Raw genomic sequence first — 24120 nt, forward strand, 5'->3', positions numbered from 1 at the left:
TATATATAATGATTTTTAATTGTTATTAGAGTATTGACAACATAGAACAGCTGTCCCTGACTAAGGACAAGATCACAAATAATATATTGGATCAAAGAGAGAATAAATAGCTTTCTCTGTTTGTTTTTGTTTGGTTTTGTTTTGTTTTGTTTTGTATGCTGGTGGCAGGGCTCTCTTGGCTGGCTGATGATGAAGGAAACTGCATGGCTGATATAAAACTGCCACGTTATGCATACATGTTCAGCAGTTATACAAACAACAAAAACTTTTCCACAAAGATGAAAAGCATCCGATGTGTGTATCTGGCCATATTTGGTATAATGCTTTAGTGAATATTAGTTGATCGCCAGCCAAGAGGATCATCATGGTCAACAAAGAGTGAACTCTCCTAGAATACATCTATTCAGGCATTCTGAAATAATACAGCAGAAAGCTGATTATTCCTGTCTTGCATGAAAGCTCTCCAACAGCACCTTCTGCAATCCAGCATGGACATCTACAGATTTTTCACATTTCCAAGGACCACAAGTGCTTTTCAATGTTCAAACATGAATAGAATATTTTGGTGTGCTTTGACATGCTGTACTAATCCACAAATAAATAAGCAGTAGAAACAGAATTGCTCCAGCACCATATCAGCACTTGATGTGACACAAATATAGCAATATGCCTGAAGAAATCTTAACTTAAAGAGAATACATGTTTCAAATAAAAAGAGTAATCTTGCTTATATATTAGTGGGAAAGGATATAAGCACAGGTAAAAAAAAATTAAAGCTAAAAAAAAATATTAAATTCAGAGATGAACAAGTTCACAGGCAGAATAGAAATATAAATAGAACTATAAATTTTTTCCACTACCAACATTTTAATCCATATTTAGCAGTTTAGATGTTTCTTGAATAAACTTGCTGTTAGATAGTTTGGACTTTATATAACTACTTAAACTAAGGTGCCTAGGTCCATCCTGGGTTATCTAACTTAACTTCCAGCTGCCTGTCTAGCAGCATAAAAATCTCCCTTAAGACCCATGCCACATCTTACTGCCCCAAACTGACACATCAGACACTTCAGCATCTACACAGTGACCCTAAGTCTCCATGTTAAGCATTGAAATCCTGTTCTGCACCGCCATCCCACAGCTGAACTTCTAAACTTAGGTACTCACACTATCAATATGAATTCTACACTCAGGAGTTCAATTCAATTGCCCTATGTGCCACTTGGGATGTCTTAAGACTCCAGAGACAATACTGGCTGACATAGCACAGGACTTGAGGGACACCTGTGCCCTCCTGGAGAAGCTCTTAAATGCTCTTTGGTACAGCTAGGAATCTCATATAGCACTCAAAACCTATTTGTTGACAAGCAAATCAAGCCCATTAATGTCCCCAGCCTTTGTTATGGTATCCAAGAGTCATTCAGCAGGGTGTACTTTGCAGGTATTTATATAAAAAAAACAAGTAAAGTTTACAATAATGCAGAAAGGAGATGATACTAGTTTAGCAACAGGCTGGCCCTCTCTAACTTATGTTATATACAGAGGATTGAGCTGGCTTTGTCATTTTCTGCTGTGCTAGAGACCATACAAACAAAGCCTTTAAAGTTCAAATGCAGAAGTTTGGCCACAGCTACACATAACAAATGGATGAGTCTTAGCATTGAAATGTTAATTGGTGTCTGAGAGATTCAGTTCACAGTGCAAGAGCCCATAATGTTTAATCCTTGCCAAATTAGGAATTTTTAGCATATTTGGGTATCAAAACAGTGAGCATATGGGGCCATTTCATAAGTAACATGTAATCAAAGTGTCACCAGCAGCTTTGCCTACAGAGAGGGATCTGTGTACCCAGGGCATTCATACCTAGCTGCTGTTTTTGTGTTGTTTGTTTTTATTTTCTCTCTGACTCAGGGACCTAACAGCTATATTTGGTAAAAATATAATCCTTCTTCTTCAGCTGCAGTTTTCCATATCATTTATTCACTTCTCAAGTGCCCAATCTAGAAGTGTTTACCATTACATACTACCAGCAGCAGCAGCCTGGTAAGAATTGCCCTCTTGCGATTTATATTTGATCTTCCAAAGTGACTCGGTGTAAAAGGCAAACTGCTGAGATTAAAACATCAAACTGACCTAAGTTATCCACTCGTTCCTGTGAGTTTTAGTTGTCTAGAGAAAAAAAAAAAAAAAAGACTAGCTGAAAGAGTAGCTAGACCAGAGTTGAGAACTAACCAGCTGTCCTGGGCCCCCTTCACTCTAGGGCTTTGTCCCATGGTACTGTGGTCAGCAGATCCCTGAAGCAATCAAAGTCTGCATGCCTAAAGTCCAGGGCTGTAAGCTTGGAATTCCTAGATTCCCTGAGGTGAGGATCATAAATTCAATTACTTCAAGATCACTGCAGCCAAGGTTGTCCCTGAGCCTCACATTGGTCATCAGCCTTTCCCTATTGGTGAGAACAAGGTCCAGCATAATACCTTTTCTTGTTTGTTCCTCTATCATTTGGAAGAGAAAGTTGTCATCTATGCATTCCAGGAACCTCCTTAATTGCTGATGCCTTGCTGTGTGTCCTTCCAGCAGTTATCAGGGTGGTTGAAATCACCCATGAGGAACCGGGCCTGTGAACATGAAGCCTTTTCTATCTGCCTGTGGAGAGCTTCAGCTGCTTGGCTCTGCTGGTCAGGTGGCCTGTGGCAGACCCCTACTGTAGCATCACCTACTCCCTTCTTCCCTTTAATCTTAACCCATATGCACACAGTCAGTTTGTTGTCCTTCCCCAGGTGGAGCTCCATCAGTTCCTGTTGGTCACTGATGCAGAGGGACATTTCCTCCCCTTCCTGTCCTTCCTAAAGAGCTTGAATATGTTTATCCCTACACTCCAGTCATGGGAACCATCCCACCAAGTTTCAGTAACTGCCACTATGTCATAGTTTTCCAGCAGCACAGTAACCTTTAATTCATCCTGTTTGTTGCCTAAGCTGCGTTCATTTGCATAGGGGCACTTCAGCTGGGCTGGCTGTGACACCCTCTTAGGTGAATCCCACTTTAATTCCTTTGGCATGTCCTTGTCTTGGCTCGGCGCAACAAGTTGAGAGCCCTTACTAACACTCCATCCCTCTGCCATTGGTGTGCTGTGCCCAGTTTTTGTTACAGGCAAGCATGAGATTTAGAACTCCTTTAAAGAGATTTAAAAGCCCCCTTTAAATCTAGTTCAAAGCCCTTAACCTGGGGGGGGAGCAAGTTGCAATTATTCCAAAAAAGTTAGAAGAAGAAATGAGAAGTAAAGAGCTCTGTAACTCTCTTGTTGGCCTTCATCTGGGGCCTTGTACCAACTGCCAACTTAAACAATGAAGTAATCTTAACTTTAAAAGAAGGCCTCCATGTCTAGCAGAATTTTCACAGGTGTGTAAGTGTCTTTGACATAGTTTTTACATGACTGCAGATCCACACAATAGTTCCCAGTCCATGGGCTCAGATTTTGCATGAGACCAAAACTCTCCACCCATATGAAGTCTCTCTGCCAGCCCACAGAAAGGGCAGACATATCTCAGCCTCAGTACCTGGAGACAGTTTTGTCTGAGACCCAATGCTTCAGACCCAGATCAGCAGCCCTGGGCTTGATGGCTTTGCATAGCTGGAGCAGGTCCCCTGGGAATGTAAAAATGCTACAGAACTGTGAAGTTTTGTGGGCTTAAGGTATAGTACTGTGCTCCTGAATAGCTAGAAGGGTTGTCTCAGGATTTGTCTCTGCAGAATAATTACTCCTCAGCACCAAGTCCAGGACTAACCTAGACACAACCAGCAGAAAACCCTATCAGGTTTCTTCCAGCATCCTGTGTTCACTGGATTCATGAAGTGAGATTTCACTGCACTGAATTGCATTACAGTAAGCAAGACTGTCTTCAGCTATGCAGAATCTTGAAGACTTATGAAGGGAGTGGATTGTGTGGCTGCTTCAGGGTAAACACCCTAACCACTCCTCTGCATAAGAACCATACTGGAAACCATTTCCCATCGCAAATGCTTAAGCTAATTCATTGCTGATGACTGATGCTACAGGCAAATAACTTTATTGCATTATGAATGGCTTTTAGTTTTTAGTTTTGCTAGCACACAAGATTTGGAGTTGGACATATGAAAAATGGATTAAATCTGAGGGATGAGCTGATGTTACAGATAACTGGCAATTAAATAATTCATAATGTTGACATGTCATCAGGTTTGCAAATTAAGAAGAGACCTTTTTCCTACTCAAGCAACAATAGACAGTCTGGCAACTCCTGTTTTGGAACATTTAGTATAAAAGGATACATTCTTCTGCACTTCACACAAACAAAAAAATAAGTAAAGAAATTCTTCATGTTCCAGATGACCATGATTGCAAGATGTGCATAAATATATTTGCCCTTGCTACATCCGTAGCACTCACCACATTAGTTTTCATGTGGCATCTGTTCCAATGGATGCAATGTGCTGCTGAAGGGCAAGTGAATCAGTACCTGTTTACTACCAGGGAAAGTGCAAGATATCCCAAACTTACATTTATGATCTGTATTGTGTGAATAAATCAGAAAGCGGTGAAACTCAGAGGTACTTACACTGCCAACATAACAGCTCATTAAGACTCTTTTCCACCTCACTAGCAGAGCTGTGACACTTGGACCCGAGCTCTATCAGATCCTCCAGACTGATATCATTTCAATCAGAACGTGAATTTCATGACTGCAGAAGGTCATCAAGTCAAATACTGTGTCTGATTTTTAAAAGGGTTGGATAATTTTATGACCATTAATAATATTAGCAGTTCCGCATGCTAAGACAAGGTAATCAAATGTCACGCTTCAGAGTGTAGGCTGATTGCCATGTAGGTCAGGAAGAATATTTTCACCACTGCACATCACTGTACAAAATAAACTCACAAACACAGTTTAAAAAGTGAAGCCTTAATATCAGAAAAGCAGCTTCTCTATTTAAGTGTTGGTTATATTTGAATAACACAAAAAGGAGGAGGTGTGTAGGAGTAAGCAATCTCAAAAAAAGAGGCATGATCAAGCAGATCCATCATAGAAAAAAAAAAAAAAAACCAAACACCTGAATCTGCTTCACAGTGTTTTCTGGTGTTGTGCAAGTTTTAAAAATTAAATTTCTATCCCCTTTCTGAAATGCTCCTTAGCAAAGAATCACAGAAAATGAAGGCTGAGTGAGATCTCAGGTCACCCAGTTCACCTCATTTACTCAAGGATGGATCAATTAAGTCTTTATCAGGCATATATACATATATATATATATATACACACATATATATAATCTGTCTTTAGACTTCTGGCAGTGGACCTTACAAAAGCAATTTTTTTTCTAGAATTAGAATTTATGTTATTTTTAACACCTTACTTGAATCTTCAGTGTTTTTTTCTTGAAGCAAACTTGACTGATTGAAAGGCAAAGATTATTACAACAGAGGACATACTTTCAGAAGTAAAAAAAAATATAAATTACATGACAAACACAACATATGCATGATACATTGTGAGTACAGAATGCTGTCAAAACTAAATATTGTGTCTCCTTTTTTGTACTGATGGCAGTTTTCACTCTGTCTGGTCCTGGCAAGGTCACCAGGGACCTTATCGCAGCTGAGGTAGTGCACAGTACCTGAAACTAGTAATTTGTGGCTAAAAGTTCATGCACAGAAGTTCTATATGTTGAGGTATAAATCCAGTGATTACCATAAAAACTACTTCATTTTCTTTAGACAGTCTGCACAGACTTTCTATTTCTGAACTTGTTCATAGTCATACAGCCAAATCTACAGACTTTATATTTAAAATCTGCAAATCTGCCACAAAAATGTAGGTTTTTATAATGCCTCATACAGGAACCATGTAAATCTCTAATTTGTAATGAATGCTAATAATATATATAAGATTCAACATTAAACTAACTGATCTAGAAATTAGATTTCCATACCATAGAAGTCTGAGGGTGTTGGCAGAGCAGCGTCAGGGAGACAACTTAGTGCAAGGTGATAAAATCTTGACACTGTTAATCTCTCAACAAGTTCAAGAGACCTTCAAAAATAAAGGTATGCAGAAAAGGTCACCAAAGAAGATCATTTAGATCTGGAAAGAAGAAATATGCCTATCTTTCTAAGAGTCCTGACAGTGACTTACACTCTGGTTGTCTATGTAAATATATGGTTCACTGACACATGCTTTTGTTCATCTTTTAGGTTTAGTCCTAAACGCTTTAGGTTACTAAAGATCACTTTAACAAAGGCAATGTAAATTAATTAATACTATTGTTAGAATTTCTAAACCATAGAAAGCTAGTTTCTTCCTTTCTTATTATTTTTCCCCAAAATTTATCAGAAAAATATTTAATTTTTGAGAACTGAAACCTTGCTGATGAATTACTTTGCTTTACATGTCTTGTAAAGTCATAAGATAGGATGTGTCATATATGTTGTAATTTTATAAATACAAACACTCTTCCTTTAAAATGTTAATTTTATTTTGATTTTCTTGCAGAAGTAGGTGATCAAGACAAAACTGTTTTCCAGGTTTTTTTAATTATTAATTACTATATATTTCCTAAGTTATATATTTGATATCTTTGCAGTGTCATAAGATGGGAAAAGAAGTTTTGGAAAATGTTTTTTAAAACTTTTAAAACTTATACCAGCAACTTTATGAAACTATAAAACAGAGACTATTATCTTAAGATGAAAAATAGACAGACAAAGCAGTCAAGTGTCCATAATTCTAATGTGCAATGACTCTGCCCTCCAGTTCTTATTTTTACCTAGTTCTACTCATTAGAATTAATCTACTATCCCCAGTTTATGCAGTGGGGTGGGAGGATGATCTTTTATCCAGTTCTAAACCTGCCTGGCAAAACCTGAAAGGCTTGCTTAAATATTGAAGGGCCTGTCACAACAGCACAGCATAACATGGTGTGGGGATGAGCAAAATGATGTAGTTCTTCAGCTAGAAGCAGTTGTCACAGTAACTTTAAGTCAGGGTCTTCAGCTTGGGTCTAGCAAAGTGTCAGCATGCTTGCACAGGCTGAAGAGCCTGGATGCCCACCTTGAGCTCCCTTGAAGTTGCAGATGAATATCTCTGCTGCCTACCTTTTTTTAACAAGGTAATTTGATTATTTTGAATGCACAGAACCAGATTGTTCACTGCTCTTTGACAACAAGAGCATGGCAAACAGTTTAGGCTCATTCATTTAAAAGAATAAAGAATGTTCTTCTGTGTTTTCTTCTAAATTGATGATGTTACATTTTCAGAGTTTAAGCCAAGATTATTTGTGCATAATTTTGAAGTATCTCTGAAGATCAGGATATGTAAAATGGAATATATTGACTCTGAAATGTTCCTGGCTACCAAGCTAAGGATATTGAAAAATACTTTTTGTGAGTGAGTGTTGTCAGTTAGATGTGGTAGTAGAAGATCAGACAAATTAGAGCAAGTAGTTGATTTTCTTGTGAAGATCAATGAATATGACAGAATAATAGATGATGTGGTTTGTGCAAGATGCAAAGGGAATGATTACATCAGGAAAAGTGTACAAGCTCTGAGTGCACAGCAAAAAGATTACTTTTGAGGCACAGCCCAAAAAAAAAAAAAAAGAAAAAAGAAAAACGCAAAGCAGCAGGAAGGGCAATGACTAAATGTATGCTTGGAAAGGAAGTGAGGGTAGGGAGAGTACACAGAAAAGGAGAGTGAAATAATGGTCTCCAAGAACTGAGGCACTGTATTTCAGTAAGCCTAAGAAAGGCTGGGAAGGGGGTTGACAATGTGTGAGGAAGCTATTGAATAGAAAAATAGAGATGGTTTGATAATAGAAGGGCCAATGGAGATTTCTTTCAGATGAGCTGAAGTAAAGAAGAGTTGAGATACAAAGACAGGAGATATTACTAAAATTTTATAATAGATCAGAAAAATTGGGAATCACCCAGAATTTCTGTTCTGAATGTTCTGCTGGTGATATAAGTAAAAAAGATACCACAATCGAGAAATTAGAAATGCTTCCTAGAAAAAGACAGGGGTAGGGCTTTTATTTGATGGGACAGGACCAAAGAACACCATATTGTTCACAGCTGTAGCACTGTAATTATTTGGTGGCTTGACTCTAGATGTCATCTGTTATTCACTGTATTTGTCAGGTTGCAGAGAGAGGTTTAGATGAACAAGCAAGTGAAAGGAGTAAGACCAGCACCTCAAAGACATTAGCTTGGCAGCATGTCATCCAGATGATCGTATGATGCTGCTGAGAGCCCATGGGTGGGATCCATCTGACATAGTCAAGTGCTGTAGATGTCAGGCTTTTCCAGAGGATGAGTCAGGTGACATTTCCAGGTCCTGCTATGAAGATGAGGTCAGTATCTCTCTAGAAGTCAGTATCTCCCTGTATTGACTAGAAAGGGAGCTTCAGGTAGCAGGCTTACCCTTTTCTGTCTAACTTTTATATTCCCAAGTCAGATGCACTCCATGTAGGACTTTTGCCTATATATACAACTTGGCAAACTTAAATCCAGGCTTATGTTAAAGCCAGGATTATGCAGTTTTTACAGTGGGTGAAAGGTTGTCCTTTATCTCCTGGCAGAATCTACAGCATGCAACAAGCCAAATGCTCACTGTTAGGGACAGTAAAAACACAGGGTTTTTTACAGTTTGCCTGGTTAAAAACACAGGCAAAAAGTCTCCCGGAGTTTAGAGGAAGAATATCAGATTCAGGACCATAAATGTTCCTGATAAAAAGTTAAAATACTTTTTCAGTGAAAATACTATGCAGTTCGTAGAAAAATGAAGTCACATAACAATTATATGTAGCATGAAAGGGAAAACGGGACCATTTTATCTGACAATAGAGGCAGTCTAAGTGTAATTTATAGCCAAACAGGGAGTCAAATGATTTTTGGCAAGGATCCTCTAGTGAGGTTAGTAAAAAGTAGATCATGGCAGCCTTTTAGAGATAAGAGACACCTCCTGAAAAAGGCAGAAACATTGATCATGAGGCATTTTAATTACTCTGATATTGATTAGAATAACAGGAATGCAATTATAAAGAACACATTTTTTTAAAGTTAGGTATCCTTAGTGCAACCTTGTTTGGTTTCCAGTAATTCCTTGGAAAGGTTTTATAATCCAAGGCTATTCCATGCCTGATTCTAAGAAAGGAGATAAATATAAATATGTATTTAAAGTACAGAGCATCCTGGATCTACTTATCAGTTTATCGTTGAGTTTGAAATACTCATGAGAGAATGTTGTGTACTAAAAGTGCTTTGACTTTGAAAAGAGGACAGTGAAAGAAAACCAAATGCTCTGAAGAATGTTGATTGGAATTCTATAATGTATGAGAAGTCTCCCAAAGAAGAGGAGGAAATATAATATTTAAGAAACAACTGATGGGAAGGTAATTGAAATTCATCTTGAGCAAACAGCTGTTCTACAGAATACAAAGTAGAATGTCAAGCAAATTAAATGAAAATACAACAGAATAATAAGTCTAACTCAAAACTGAAAATTGGAACATGTTTCTTCTCAAACCTTCCAGTTGAATTAAACCCCTAAAAGTGCCTGTATTTTTCTACTATCCATAGAGAAATCCTAAGATAAACAGAGCTAAGACAAAACATATTGCCAGCAATTAAAAGCAGATTAAAACAATCAGACCTCTTGTACATCACTTAATTGGGAAAATGTCATCAGTGAATTGTCTAATATTACAATCCTATTTATGTTACTGTTAAAATTCTTGATCCTCTATAAAAGCAAATAAAGAAAACAATTCAGCCATGAAAACCTACAAGTTTTAAAACTTAGGGATCTTCTCAGACAAAACCTGGATGCTGAAGTTCACGGTAGATGACTTCCCTAACATCCAGATCAGAGTTAAAAAAAACAAACTTTGGATGAAATAACAAAGGTTTCTGTGCATGAGCACATCTGGAACATCTGCATGGAGATCATTTCCCCAGGGTTTAGAAAAAAAGTGCTCATCTGCAACACATATTCTGATACTTTGAAGACATTGCTAAATCCTGGTTCAACATCTACCTTAGTGACTTTGCCTTAGTTCATTTGACAGGTCCAAGGTCAGAGAGGTGAAATTCAATCATGATAATTAGAAAGGATTCATTGTGCTTTTGTCTGGACAAAATTATTGATGTCCTGCAGATCAGTTTTAGCAGAAAGTCAGAAGAGATTAAGAGTCTTTTCACCTTAAAAACCTATGTTGGTGCAGAGCTTTTCAGCATTTTAATGTTTTCTTGGTTTTGCAGATGCTGCTGGGAAAGAGTTTCAATATATTAATGTTATTCCCAGGACTGAGCACAAACACTAGTATTACACACAAATGTGTATTTTGACTGAAATGATTGCTGTGTTTTCACCCATCAGTATTAACAGGACTCTTAGTGTTAAAGGCAACACAGATCTCCTAAAATCTGCGCTGTCTTGGAGCTCATGAAAGCTCCAAATCTGGCTGAAGTCACACAGTGCTAAGGAACCCTTACATGTGAGAAAGCCTGCAGCTGTCTAGTTTAACAGATATGGATCATTCTAGAAGAAATTTCTAAAAAACAAAATAATTAGAGGATATTTTCCTTCTTACATCTAAAACCACTGAGTTTTCAATTATATGAGCCCTGGCTTCGTAGTTAAATGAATTTGTGCCTGATAGAACTTATATGCATGACCTTCAATAATATACAGTTAAATTTCATTCCACTTCATAATTCCATCCTCAAAGACATGTAGTTCTTCCTGTGCTAATAGTTCTTTTGAATTACATGGACTCTCATCTTTGCATCTTCACATTCTTCCCCAATTAAAATAAATAAATAAAGAAAGAAAGAACATTTACATCATTTCTAAAACCCCTTTAAGGGTCTTTACTGCCAATTTCCTTTCTGGTCAGGAATTTCACTTCCTTGCATAATTCCATGTTGTTTAACTTTTGGCCAATATGTTAATTTTTACAAATTAGACCAATCTTCTCCATATAAATCAATAGTTTCCCAGGTGGCATATCTCTTTCTTTTAGAAGATGAAAGAGATTCTTTTGGTTCTCTTCCCTACTGAGAACATATACTACCTTATGAAAAAGTGTTTTAGGTTTGCTTAGCATTCTCATTTGATAGATGTTTCTTATACTTCATGATTTGTGGAGAACAGGACCCTTCCTCACTGAATAGACCTGTTATCTGAATTCTTATTATTTGATCTTACATACTAGTTTTCACAGTTAACCTGTTACTAAGATCATCCAATTGGTTTTATTAATTTATCTTAATTAAATGTTGTAATTTCTATTTCCATTCCTCATCTTGCCATCCTGCGTTGACTCTAATGTTCTGTCATCTGTGTTAATACTCAGGCATATAAATGCACAGGTGCTTTGAATATTAGCTATATGGTGTCTATACAATATAAATATAATGGTTCTTTCCACCCCTTTTTCTCTTTTATTTTTAAAATAATTCCTTCACAAGTGCTAAATAATTTGAATTTTGTCACATCTTGTATTTCAGAATTTCTAAACTGTAGTTTTCTTTACTGATTATACTATTTTTTTGTTCTTTTTTAACTCTTAGTCAATCAGCAAAGTCCTATCTGTAGTGTTTGTTTATCTATTTATATCTGGAAATCATATTCAAATTTCATGTTAAAAGAATACAATGAAGAGTCATTAAAGTTTCAGATCATTTTCGGACCACTGTTACTTTTTAAAAAAGTCCTTTTTTTTCTGAGGTCAGGTGTACTTCAGTCTAGTGAACTTAACATTTTCCTTAACATGCCAAAGTTGGTTCTTTGGAACAGGAAGAGTCCAATTTTGCTTTCTGTTCATTTGATATGAACTGAGTCTACTGTAAATCCAAATTTATTTTCTGTAGCTAATCCTCTGTAAATGTGTTTATGATTAAAACTCAGATTTATACCCTTATATGAATTTTAGCTTTTTTGTCTACTTGTTCAACCTAATATCCAGTCATATTTTATTTCTAACACTATCTTTATAGAACTTGCTTGAAATTCCTTCAGGTCACAATTTGATAGCTTAGCAACTCATGTTTTCTCAACCCTTTCCACTTCCCTCTCATTATATATCATCAATACAAAATATTTTATTGTTATATGACTTCCCTCCTTACTTCTGATTTTTTCCCTAAGACATACACCTTCCTTTCACGTGGGATGTCTGTTGCACTGTATTTCCAACAACTGTTATTGCTTATTATCTACCCAGCATGGCAATAATTCTGTCTGCTTTGCTTTGTTGCCTTGGCTCTTTGCATTATAGCACAAATGTTTGAACTGTTTTTTGTTTTCAGCTTCACTCCTTTGGAGAAAAATTATTTTTTTTGTGAGTAAATACCTTGAAGCTGCTAATGGACAGGTAACATTTGAGGAAATTTTGAAGCTCTCCAGGCACCAGAACTTCCCCGAGTTCTAATTGGAAAAAGATTAATGTGGGGCTGTGCCACCCTCCTGCAGTACCACATCCTCTTGGAGCATTTTGCTCCTGTGAGTAATTTTCTTCAGAAAAAAAAAAATCACATTAAACAGTGGGTGTCCAAACTAATGGCAATATTTCAGTTCAGATTTTGTGTTAGGTTTTGCATCATGTTCCATCACACAGCACACATAGTAAGACTCATCATATTCCATCAACTAATTTTGCTAAATGTCAGGCATTTAATAAAGGGAAAGGGCAAAAAGTTGTGAAGGGTTTACATTGCCTTGTTAATCAGCACTTGAAAAAGTTTTGAAGAGCTCAATGACTTGTTAATTTCAGAGCTGGTTTCTGGAAGGTACAAAAGATGCTGCCTGAAATTCAAATTTTCTTTTAACAATCAAGGGACTTCACTGGCTAGATTTTAAATATTGCAATGTATACTTACATGTGCTGCATATCTGGTTTGTCTAGCAAAGATATGCAGGCAGAAAAATAATTTGCCAGTACTGCATGGAAAAAGCTATCACAAAAAAACCAACACTCTAGGAGGTGTCAGTGCCTCTCATAGAACCGTCTCTCTGCCTGATCTATGGGACAGGTAAAATTCAGTAGCAGCTATTACTGGCTATTAAAAACTATCTTATTACTCTTTAAGAGATGAGATGGACTGAAAGTTCAGTATCACCAGGCAAGTACTGTTACTGCTTCCCAACCTTTGTAGGACAGACACAAGAACTTTAAGAAATCTAACAGCTGAAAACTTCTACTGTCATTCTTTGAAATTAAAAAATAACATCACTTATCTTTTCTGTTTACTGTAATTCATAATTCTTTGTGAGTTCTCTCCCAGCATCTAGCATACAGAATCAAACTCTCAATGCCTGTACACAGTGGGTAATATTTTGTCATATGAATAGTTCAATTATCCTCTGTGAGGGCACTCACTTCAATAACAGCTATTCAACAGAAGTGTGAGTGGCAGGATCAGACCTTTAGCTTATATGGAATTTGGCATCACTTTGCTGTTTACTTTGATTAACTACATCGCTACACGTTTTCAAGAAGAAACACAATTTTCACTAGCAATAACTCAGCAACTTACAGTAAAAGGGTAAAAGCTTTGAGCAGACAATTCTAGGTGCTGGAGATAGTGCAAGTGATAAAATGATGTATAAAATGACATGATAACAAACCCTGACCATATCTCTGATTTTTCTTTAGTAGCAGACAATATCATCATTCACACAGCTGTGAGCCATTCAAGAAGGTATTATCCTGTGAGCTCTGACATCAAAAAACTTATCGCTTCCAGCCTTACAGTAAAGCAGTTTAGTTGGTAATAAAAACGAGCAGGAAATTTGCAGAGTGGTCTGAGTTGACAGCAGAGACCAAATTTCCATGAAGTGGTACAGTTATATATGATTTATATATCTCTGTACCATCTAATACTCCTGAGAAGATTAATTCTGGCAGAAGGCATACCATGGAAAGGCCAAATATCTTGTCCCATGGTTTCCAGTAGACATAGACAGTTTTTATTTCTTCCAGAGGTTCCTTAGGAAAACTGGTGACAAAGGCCAAAAAAAGATCTTCTGGATGTCCACCTCTGTACTTCATCAAGATGAAGCCTTTAGTTCTGTTCTCTCCTTATTTTACAGCAGACTTTAAGTTAGAGGACCTGATTGCCATTTCATTTTAATGAGGGAAATAAATATACATACATACAGTCTGCTTTGGAAGTAGAGCAAGAAAAAAAACTCACCAAAGGCCAAGAGCATGATTCAGATCTGGAATATAGGCACCTACACATTGATATTGATGCATTTGCTAGGTTTCTTGGTTCCTAATTTAATGAGAAGAGCTCCAGGTATGTATTAGGTCACTTTAGCATAAACATCGAGTGGTATTTGAAGCACTTCTGTCAATCTGACCTCCGGCTCCCTTCCTCTTTCCTGCAAGGTGTTGTGTTTGTGAATATTCTGCATATTTTATGGCATCTGAAAGTGTCACAAGATACCCATGTTCAGGAAACTGAGCTGAAATCTTAGTTGGCAGAGTGAGAGACATCTCATTTTTAAAAAAAGAAGACTAGTGGTCAGCCACATCTCCAGGCTCCACTCACCTTATTTAATGAATCTCCCATATCTCTAATGAAGCTTTTACTCAACACTTCCACAAATAGATGTCTGCATTTCAGATACCCTATTATATCTGAGACATCTAAATAGGGCTTTTGAAAAGTGACACAAGATCTGGTACAGTCCTATCCATCTGGACTGGAAGACAGAGGACACAGCAAAAGAAGAGATTTTTATGTTTAGGCACTTGTCTGAAGCTTCCTCAGCATGTAGGTGTCCACATAAAGATCCCTTAGTGTAAGGGTTAAGTCCTAACTCAGATGACTGTAACTTCTCAAGACTCTTCAGTCACATACTTGAGGTAATGAGCAACCGAAGTCATCAAAACCTCTTTTATCAAGGGTTCTTCTCCTTTTCTATTATGTTAAAGGTGGAAGGCCTTCTTAAAAATCTGTTTTTCCATTCTGGTTTCCAAATAATTTCAACATTAAGTTAATCAACCCATTATATCCTTCACTGTACAATGGATATGTTTTCATAGTCCTTTGTGCTGCTGCAGTTTTATTTATCTTTTATATCTTGATCTTTTTCAAGAGGTCAGTATATCATTTGGCTCTCAATTTGAACTGAACAAACCATAGAAAAATATCTGGATTAATATATTGTTTGTTCATGCAAACAAATTGCTGAAAAAACCCCTTCTGTTTGCAAATATTAAATGACTAACTCACTTTGCAATCCCTTCTCTTTCTTTTCCCCATTTAAATCTCTTTCTTTCAAGATCAGACAGACAGACACAACAACAAAGAACACAAAAAATCAGCTCTAAAACACAGCCACATGGACATCAGCATTACAGCTTTTAATATTGCCTTTATACAGCCAAACAGTTCTCAATTTCAACTTCTTTTTAGGAGATCTGTCCTGTCTGGCTTCCAATTGCTGAAATGTGATCTCTGTCACTGGTACATATATCTAAGCACTCCTCACTCATCTAGCTTATCCCTCACTCCATGATTATTTAATGTCAATATTCCCTATGGGAAAAGGAGTACACAGCAGATACAGGTCCCAGATCAGAGTGCGATTTTTTTCATGATGCAGGCTGTATTTCCTGACTTTCACAAAAAGATGGAAGCAGTCTTTATGGCTGAATGTCTTTTCAAACAAATAGGAAAGGAGAGCAAACTGCAGAAAATTTACTGTGCTAGTTTATTTCTGATACATATGGATGCTTTGACTCTCCTTATTATTGATTTTTTTTCTATACTTTGAAACTGTTTACAACGGTGATTGCTAGCAGACATTTTTTGCCTTTCATTACTTTGAAAAGAAAATTCAGTCTCATCCACCACCTGCCCAAAAACTCTTAATGGGCACATCATAGTCCCATCCTTCAGATAGCTCTAGAAAGTATCACTGTTATACTAACCACCTAAAGTGCTTCTCTGCCTTCACCTTTTCCTGGCTTTCCTGAGAACTAAGTCTGATGCAAACTTCTTTTTTTAGTTCCTCATTGTATTTTTTTATTTTATAAGTATCAGTCCTACTGGGAGGTGGGAGGTGGTGGGTTTACCACAGCAAGGCGTTTGGTAGGGCTGGGAAATGAGGAATTTTAATTGTAACACTACACCTGCTTTTCTGTAAATGACACTGACAACCTGTTTCACTGTGAGTAATTTAGGACTTGAGTCACACTCACCCACAGAGATATCTCTGTTCTTGCTGAATTTGGCATTTTAAATATTCCAGCAACTTCATCTTTTTCCAAGAAAAAGCCACCTGGAGACAGATTTTTCTACTTCAGCTCTTACCCAGAGCAAAAGCTGGTCAGGAACAATCTGTCTGATTTTTTGTCTGCAGGAATTTTTTAGCAGCCATGGGAACAGGAACACACAAATGAGGGACTCATGGGAATCAGAGTTTAACCAGGCCCAAAGTACATCACTGCCTGGCAGCTGCTACCCACCAGCTGATCCAGTGGTGCACATGCAACTCAATATAAGGAACTCTGGAAGACACTCAGACTGCTTCTTTAGCACACCTTGAATCACCATTCGTGGGGAAGATTTCATTTTAAATGTCAACCTTCCTGTGTATAACACATTTGGCCTGATGATAGAAAAACCCTTTTTAAAAAAAAATGTTGTAAAATAGCTTTAGGCAATACTTTTGGTCTTCACGAAGAGGCAGGAAGATTGCAATTTTGTTAAAACAAAAATTTAATAACATATCCTTGAGAAATTTGATAAGGCCTGTCTATGCCACCATAAACATACTAAGAAAAACCTTTGAAATAACTTCATTTGGAAGAGCTTGCTAAGAGGTAAGGAACATAACGGGATAGAATTGAATTACAGTGGCCTAATAAATTATCAGCCATTAGCTGAATTTCCTTAATTGCCTGTGGGCATGCTTTTAGTCCCCCCCAGTTGTGAGGTAATAAACATCAGTGAAGGAGATTTCAGAAGAGCATTTGAAGCCTAAATAACAGTAAGGAGTCTAAATACTTTGTTGGACTGGAGCCTGTGTCCTTGAATGATATTAGTCAGATCAACAGGTGATTTTTTGATTCATGCTTTTAATGCTATTTGTGATATGTTACTTGAACCATAAGCAGTGAGGCAAAGGCAGAAAAGCTGAGGGACACAAGGGAGGGAGGGAGAGGTAATGATAAACCTCAAATCAGTACCTGTGAACTTCTTTTCAGAACAGATTTGAAATTGCCTAAGTATATTAAAATAACAGAAGAGGAAAAAAATAACAAAAAAACCCAAAACAAAAGAACACCAAAACCTGTCAAGAAGGAAGAAAGAGGGTTTATAAAACCATGAAATCTAGAGCAAATCCATGTATAGAAAAACTGTTTTGGTATTTAAGTCCCATTTTCTGTTTATGTCCTGGCAACATGGATATAATTCAGTTTATTTATATAAGTTTATCTATTTTAAAACCTATATGTATATTTATACTCATCCATCACATTTCAAAATTACAAATTCAACCCAAATTAAAATTCTGTTGTGAACAATAAACTAGGAAGGCTGAGTATTTGTGACTAAATAAAATTCTCATTAAATTAATTCCTATAGATCTGTAAAGACTACTTGATTATTGTTTGGATTTTCATTCTCAGCTTTTAAACACCAAATAATCACTCATGTCCTATCATGCCAAGCCTAAAAATGCATTTAATAATACTCAGTAACAACACAGCATCTTTGATCTTTACATAGACTGCTACAGCAAGGTGTGACTGTTGTAATTTTTTTATATGGAGAAATGGATTTTGTTTCAACCATGTTTTTTAACAGGTCCATTTAGCACATCTTGAAAACTAACTACTTTGTAGGATGCAAAGTGGGGTCTGATTAAGTGTTACTGTTTCTGAAGCTGGGCAAATACTGTAAAATTAAAAATTAACTTCTTATGGTCTTACTTGTCTAAATTTTCTCAGTCTTTCCAATTCTGACATCTGCTTTCTGTAAGAAGCTGTACTGGAAAATTATTAGTTCACATGCTTGGATACTCATGGAAATGTGAATGATAAACATGGGCATGCAAATATTAACATAAGAATATGGCATTTATGTGTGAAGGGGAGTACCATCTGACACAGATAAAAGAGCTGGTTCATAGAAGCTATTTAATGAGCCATAAAAGAATTTCAATCATATTCTTTCCAACTAGACTGAACTGCACATATTTTACTGCATCCCAGTCACAGCATCAATGCATATACTACATCAAATATACCTTTTTAAGGAATAAATACTCTTTGGCATAGCAGGACAAGTTTCTGAGTTCCTCAGCCAGAGCTTTGCTAAATAAAAATTTATCTAGTTAGCTACTAACCAATGCTCTGTGTCTGCTCCTTCATTCAGTTGTATTTTCAATTCCCTTTTCATATCCATTTCATTTTTCACTATTTGATAATAAAAACGTGGATGTCACAGTTTAACAACTCACCCATGCATATGCATGTACTTATACTCACACAAACTTTACACTCATTTGTACACAGGTGCTATGTATCCATGTGCAATAGCATGCATGGAACAGAAATGGATAATCGGTAGGCAGAGAAGTAAAATGCAACTAAATTATTAGAACTGTTACAATTTGGGCCTGTTAGAGGTAGGAACAGTGTTTAAAAGTCTGAGCTGAGAAATTTCATGTAGGTTTGAATTTACTACATTTTACTATTTAATAAAATTCATTTTGCTTGGTATCCCAACCTCTCTACAAAATTATAGTCTCCTTCCATCTGTTACCCCAATGTGACATGCCAGTAAATTGCTATCAAAAATATCTTCCTATGTTTCCCTTTCTTCTGTTCCCCGGGCTACTTCTCTTGTAAAACAAAGGGATTTTAAAATAAAAATTTATTATTTTGATTTCATATCTTGGAATTCAAGATTTTCAATTGAAGGAATGTTGAGGCTTAAAATTTAGTACTAATATTATAAGCCGTTTAATTGCTGAGAAATAATGTCCTACAAAGCATGAAACAATTAGCTTTCATGCATAAGAATCTGTAATCACTGTTTGCAATACACTGAATGCAAAAATTCTGGAAGCAGCTGCTCAGCACTAAGATTCTCCTCATTTGGACTCCCTTTGCACAAAATTTTCTTTGCAAGTTTTTTACTGATGGATGGAAATGTGGGAGGGAGAGGGGGAGGGAGAAAGGCATGGGGAGTATGAGAGGGAAAGGAGAAGCAACAGCAGATGGGAGGGACAACTAAGAGATGGATAAAAATTGCCAATGTAAAAGACAATACATTCTGGAACAGACAGTAAGAATTTCTGTAGTTTAATGTAACTATATACTTTAAAAATACATAAAAGAACTTATGGGATATAATATACAATCAAGCGATGTCCAGTATGTCTCCAGTTTGATGTAAATATGAAAAGGTTAACTGTGATGCCAACTTGTGTCAGCTAAAACCATTCACTTTTGATTAGGAGTTAGCCATGTGTTTGAAGGAGGTCACTCCCATTGAACCCTGTTCAACTGTGTGCAGTGCAGGTAAATTTAAGAGGTGCAGTGAATTGCTAGAATATTGAACAAAAAGAACCCCCCTCAAGGGAGAAAGATAAAAAAACCTTTGTTAATTCAGTATACTAAAAAAAAAAAAAAAGACTGAGAAAAGGTAAGACCATAAGCATATCATGAAGGGACAGATGCCAATGGGTGAAAGATCTGCAGAAGCTCAAAAATTATGTCAGCATAGAAATAAACAAGTATAAACTAAGTATGATATATACTCAAGCTGTAAATTACAAGGCTGTGTGATGTGGAGTTTGCAATAACAAGACAGTGAATGCACAGCCCCAAGGGGTCTGGTGTAGATGCTAGGTTCCTAACTGGGTTTTATTTTTAGGAGTTTGCCCACAGCTACTGAAAGTTTTACTCCTGGGACAGGCAGGCACCACACTGCAGTTAAACGAAGATGTCATGGTGAGTTATAGAGAAAAAGGTAGCATGTCAATTAAGCATAATGATGTGGCAATTAGCTTCTGATTTCAACTTTCAAATATGTGCCACAGAACAACAAAAAAGGATGCAAGAAATTTAATCTCTTCATCCTCTGTTAAAAAATGGAGCAAGTGAAGAAATGGAAAATATTTGACTACTTGGAAAATCTATTTGTCTTCTTTGCTCAGCATCTCCTTCTATTGATCAATATCAGTGCTGACAAATAGCTTGAAGCTGTGATCCTGAATTGATATTTAATTAAAATGAAGATCTATTCTAATTGTATGGTAAACACATCAGAGTTCTGTATGTAAATAATGTCAACAGATGAAGGATAAAAGAAGAATTTTAAATAAGTACTAGAAAGTTTGCAAAGAGGATAGGGAGCAAATCATGCAGAGAAAAGCAATAATTAAATTCTGTCTTCAATTTATTTTTACACTGGATTCCACTCTCATTACACCGAAGTTTAAAGACTGTTTTGTTATTCACCTTGCCAGAATGAATAAATTACACGAACGATATGGGGTTTAGGGAGGGGTTAAATAACAAAAGTAATGTTTTTTTTATCAGTGTGAAACCTATTTGTAGTATGAGTGCAGCGTGTGCCTTAATGACATTGAAACTTACAAAATGAAATTACTGAATTGCCTTTTTAGAATATGGTGGTTTTCAAAGAGCATTGCAGACCTCACTCCTGGTCATCAGCTTTCTCTCACTGTGCCCTTTCTCCAGACTCACATGTAGCACAATTAGAGGGGAGCCCTGAATTACTCTGCTGACTACCCAGAGGACTGAATCAGTTTTATCTAATCAGGTCAAACAGATAGGAGCTGCTTAATGGTCACAGGCCCTGGTCCTCAGGGGACTTGAACCACCCCAATATCTGCTGGAGGAAGAACACAGCTGGGCACATGAAATCTAGGAGATTCCTGGAGTTGGTTGATGATGACTCCCTCCTCCAAGTGATGGACAAGTCAACAGGAAGAGGCGCTCTCCTGAGCCTCATTCTCACAAACAGTGGGTCTGTTAAGGTCAAAAGTAGCCTTGGCTTCACTGTCCATGTGACTGTGGACTTGAGAATCCTGAGGACAGGGAGGAGGGTGAAAAGCAAACTCACAGTTCTAGACTTCAGAAGAGCTTCTCTGAGAGACTTTGGCCTCTTCAAAAGCAAAAAGGAAGCAGATAGGGAGTCGAAGCAAGGGTAGGTAATCTGTCAGGAACACAGAAACTTTAAGCATCCAGGACAAAATTAAGAAAGCTAAAGTCCAAGTAGAATTGAATCTGAGCAGGGATGTCAAAGACATAAAGTTAGCACCAAAGGTGACCCAAGGAAGACTAGGGGAAGTGTGGGCCCTTTGTTCAACAAGATGGGGGACCTCGTTACACAGGACATGAAGAAGGCCAAGATACTGAATGCAAGGCTCTTGGAGGCCAGGGGCTAGCAGTGTACTCTAGAGTCAGTACTGGGTCCAAGCCCATTCAACATCTTCATCATTGTTCTGGATGATGGTGGAGAGTACACCCTCAGCAAAGCTACAAACTGGGAGGAGTGGCTGATACACCACAGGGTTGTGCTGCCATCCAGAGGAACCTCAATTGTCTGGAGAAATAGGCTGACAGGAGCCTTATGCAGTTCAACAAGGAGATGTGCCAAGTCCTGCAACTGGGGAATAAAAACCTCAGACATCAGGACATTCTGGGGACCACTCATCTGGAAAGCAGCTTGTAAAAATATAACCAGGGGAAATCAATGAATATCAGGTTGAACATGAGGCTGTAATGTGCCCTTGGGTCACAGAAGGTAAATGGTATCCTGGGCTGCATTAAGACAAAATATTGCCATGTGGTGATCCTTCCCCTCTCCTCAACACTGGTGAGGTCACAGCTGGAGTACTGTGTCCAACACTGGGCTCTTCAGTATAAGAGACACACCAACATTATAGTTAGGAGAGTCCAGCAATGGGTCACAAAGATAACGAAGGGACTGGAGCATCTCTCTTCTGAGGAAAGGCTGAGAGAGTTGGAGCTGGTTAGCCTAGAGATAAGAAGGCTCAGAAGGAATCTTATCCATGTGTACAAATACCTGATGGGAGAGAACAAAGAAGACAAAGCCAGACTTTTCTCAGTGGTGCCCAGGACCACTGGGCCAATGGGCACAAAGTGAAACACAGGAGTTTCCTCTTGTGAATATCAAGAAATACTCTTTCAATATGAACATGACTGAACACTGGCACAGGCTGTACAATGGGGCTGTGGGGTCTTTATCCTTGGGTATATTCAAAAGCCATCTGGACATTGTCCTGGGTAACTGGCCTTAGGTGGTCTCATTTGAGTGATGGGGTTGGGCCTGATGACCTATTAACCCATATTTTCTGTACTGATACAAGCAATATCTGTAGTGCCTTCAAAGATTTCATTTTTCAGCTGTACCTGTTTGAACAAATAGCTTATGAACAGTTCCCGTACATGAGTGAAGAAAAAAGTGCTCAGGAGTAGAATGTCTGCACACACACACCACAGCTTTTACTCATTGTGTCATTATTTGGGGAGGAGGTCAAAGAGAAAACAAAATAATTCTGAAGAATATCAGCACTATAATTATATGATCTGTGTATCTGAAAGAAGATTTTCATCCCCTCAGCTGGGGTTCTAGGATTTAAATTATTTTCAGTAGGAAGCCTTCACTGTTTTTACTGGCACTGAAAATGCATTAGAGAAAAATACGTGTTCATTAAATCCCAGTTCTTAAATTTTGTTCATTTTCTTAAGTGGTTTGAAGTGATTTTTTTTAATTTTTATTTTAAGACTTCATATTTACATACTATTTTCCGATGTAAATCTTACTTTAAAATGACAACTCTTTGAAATGCAGTCATATATAAATAGAATTTTTTTCTTTCTTTCTTTTCATAGCTGTGCTTAACCATATTCTAATTACATTAACTGCTCTGTTGTATTTATCGTTACAAGGACAAAACCATCAAAGGCAATCATGTCCATAGTAGAATGAAATGCCAGCATGCTACTAACCTGCGAATTATTTCTCCTACTGTGGGATATGCAGATAGATCTGACTTCAGCCCAGTAACCCCAGTTAATGTCTGTGGGAGTTACTTTCCCATTCTGTGTCTAGAAGCAGGGAATGGAGATTGTATGGGCTAAACAGTAAGGTGTGATAGCTCCACTCACTTCAATGGCAGCTTAAACAAGAGGAAGGTGTCAATCTGAATTCCAGGACAAAAATGTTTTACCATCAAAAGTCTTGGTAAGGCAGCAGAGACATGGTTAAATTACCATATAATACCACCATGAGCTAAACCATGGGAAGTAAATAGATGCTTCAGAGAAATAAACTTATTTTCCTGCATTTTACCCCAGTCAGAGACATGCAAAGATTAAGAAAAGAGTCAGGTACTTTGCCTTAGGTGAAACACATTCAGCTGAATAGCTGGCTTATATCTTGGCCTTAGGGAATGGTTTCTGCATATAAAAACTAGGTTTGGGGTGCACCTTCAGGGGTGTGTATGTGTGCTGCATGCATGTGCATACACCTACATCCCTGCCTGGTCAGACAGTCTCTCATCAGCAACTACTTGATGATTTATTAATCACTAAAATAATAACACCAGCAGAAGCTAAGCTTTTTCCCCAGCTGCTCAGCAAAAGTTTGGCTGAGTTCCTACTTTCATATGCATTAATTTAGTTTCCTTCCTAAGGATAAATATACCGCACAGTCAATTTGTTTCACATACTTTTTTGCCTTCTTTTCTTTACCCAAAATATATTTTGTCTCACCTATTGAAGAGTGTAATTATATTTCACTCACTTATAGGAAAGTCCTTGGTAATTCACTGCTGCCTGAGGCTCTTCTCTGAGTTATGCCTCTTTCACTTTCATGACAAAAACATAATAAGAGCACTTTTACTTCAGGGGTAATATTTTCAGTGGCAAGATGTACCTGGAAAAGTATACAGCACTAAAAAAATAGAAGGGTCCTCTCTTAGCTTGGCTTTCCTTCCTGAAATGTCTATTATTCTTATGATATTCAACATTGGTGATGTTTCTCCAGGTTACATTTTCTTGGGTTGT

Source organism: Calypte anna, chromosome 1 (genome assembly GCF_003957555.1).
Source record: "Calypte anna isolate BGI_N300 chromosome 1, bCalAnn1_v1.p, whole genome shotgun sequence".
NCBI lineage: Eukaryota > Metazoa > Chordata > Aves > Apodiformes > Trochilidae > Calypte > Calypte anna.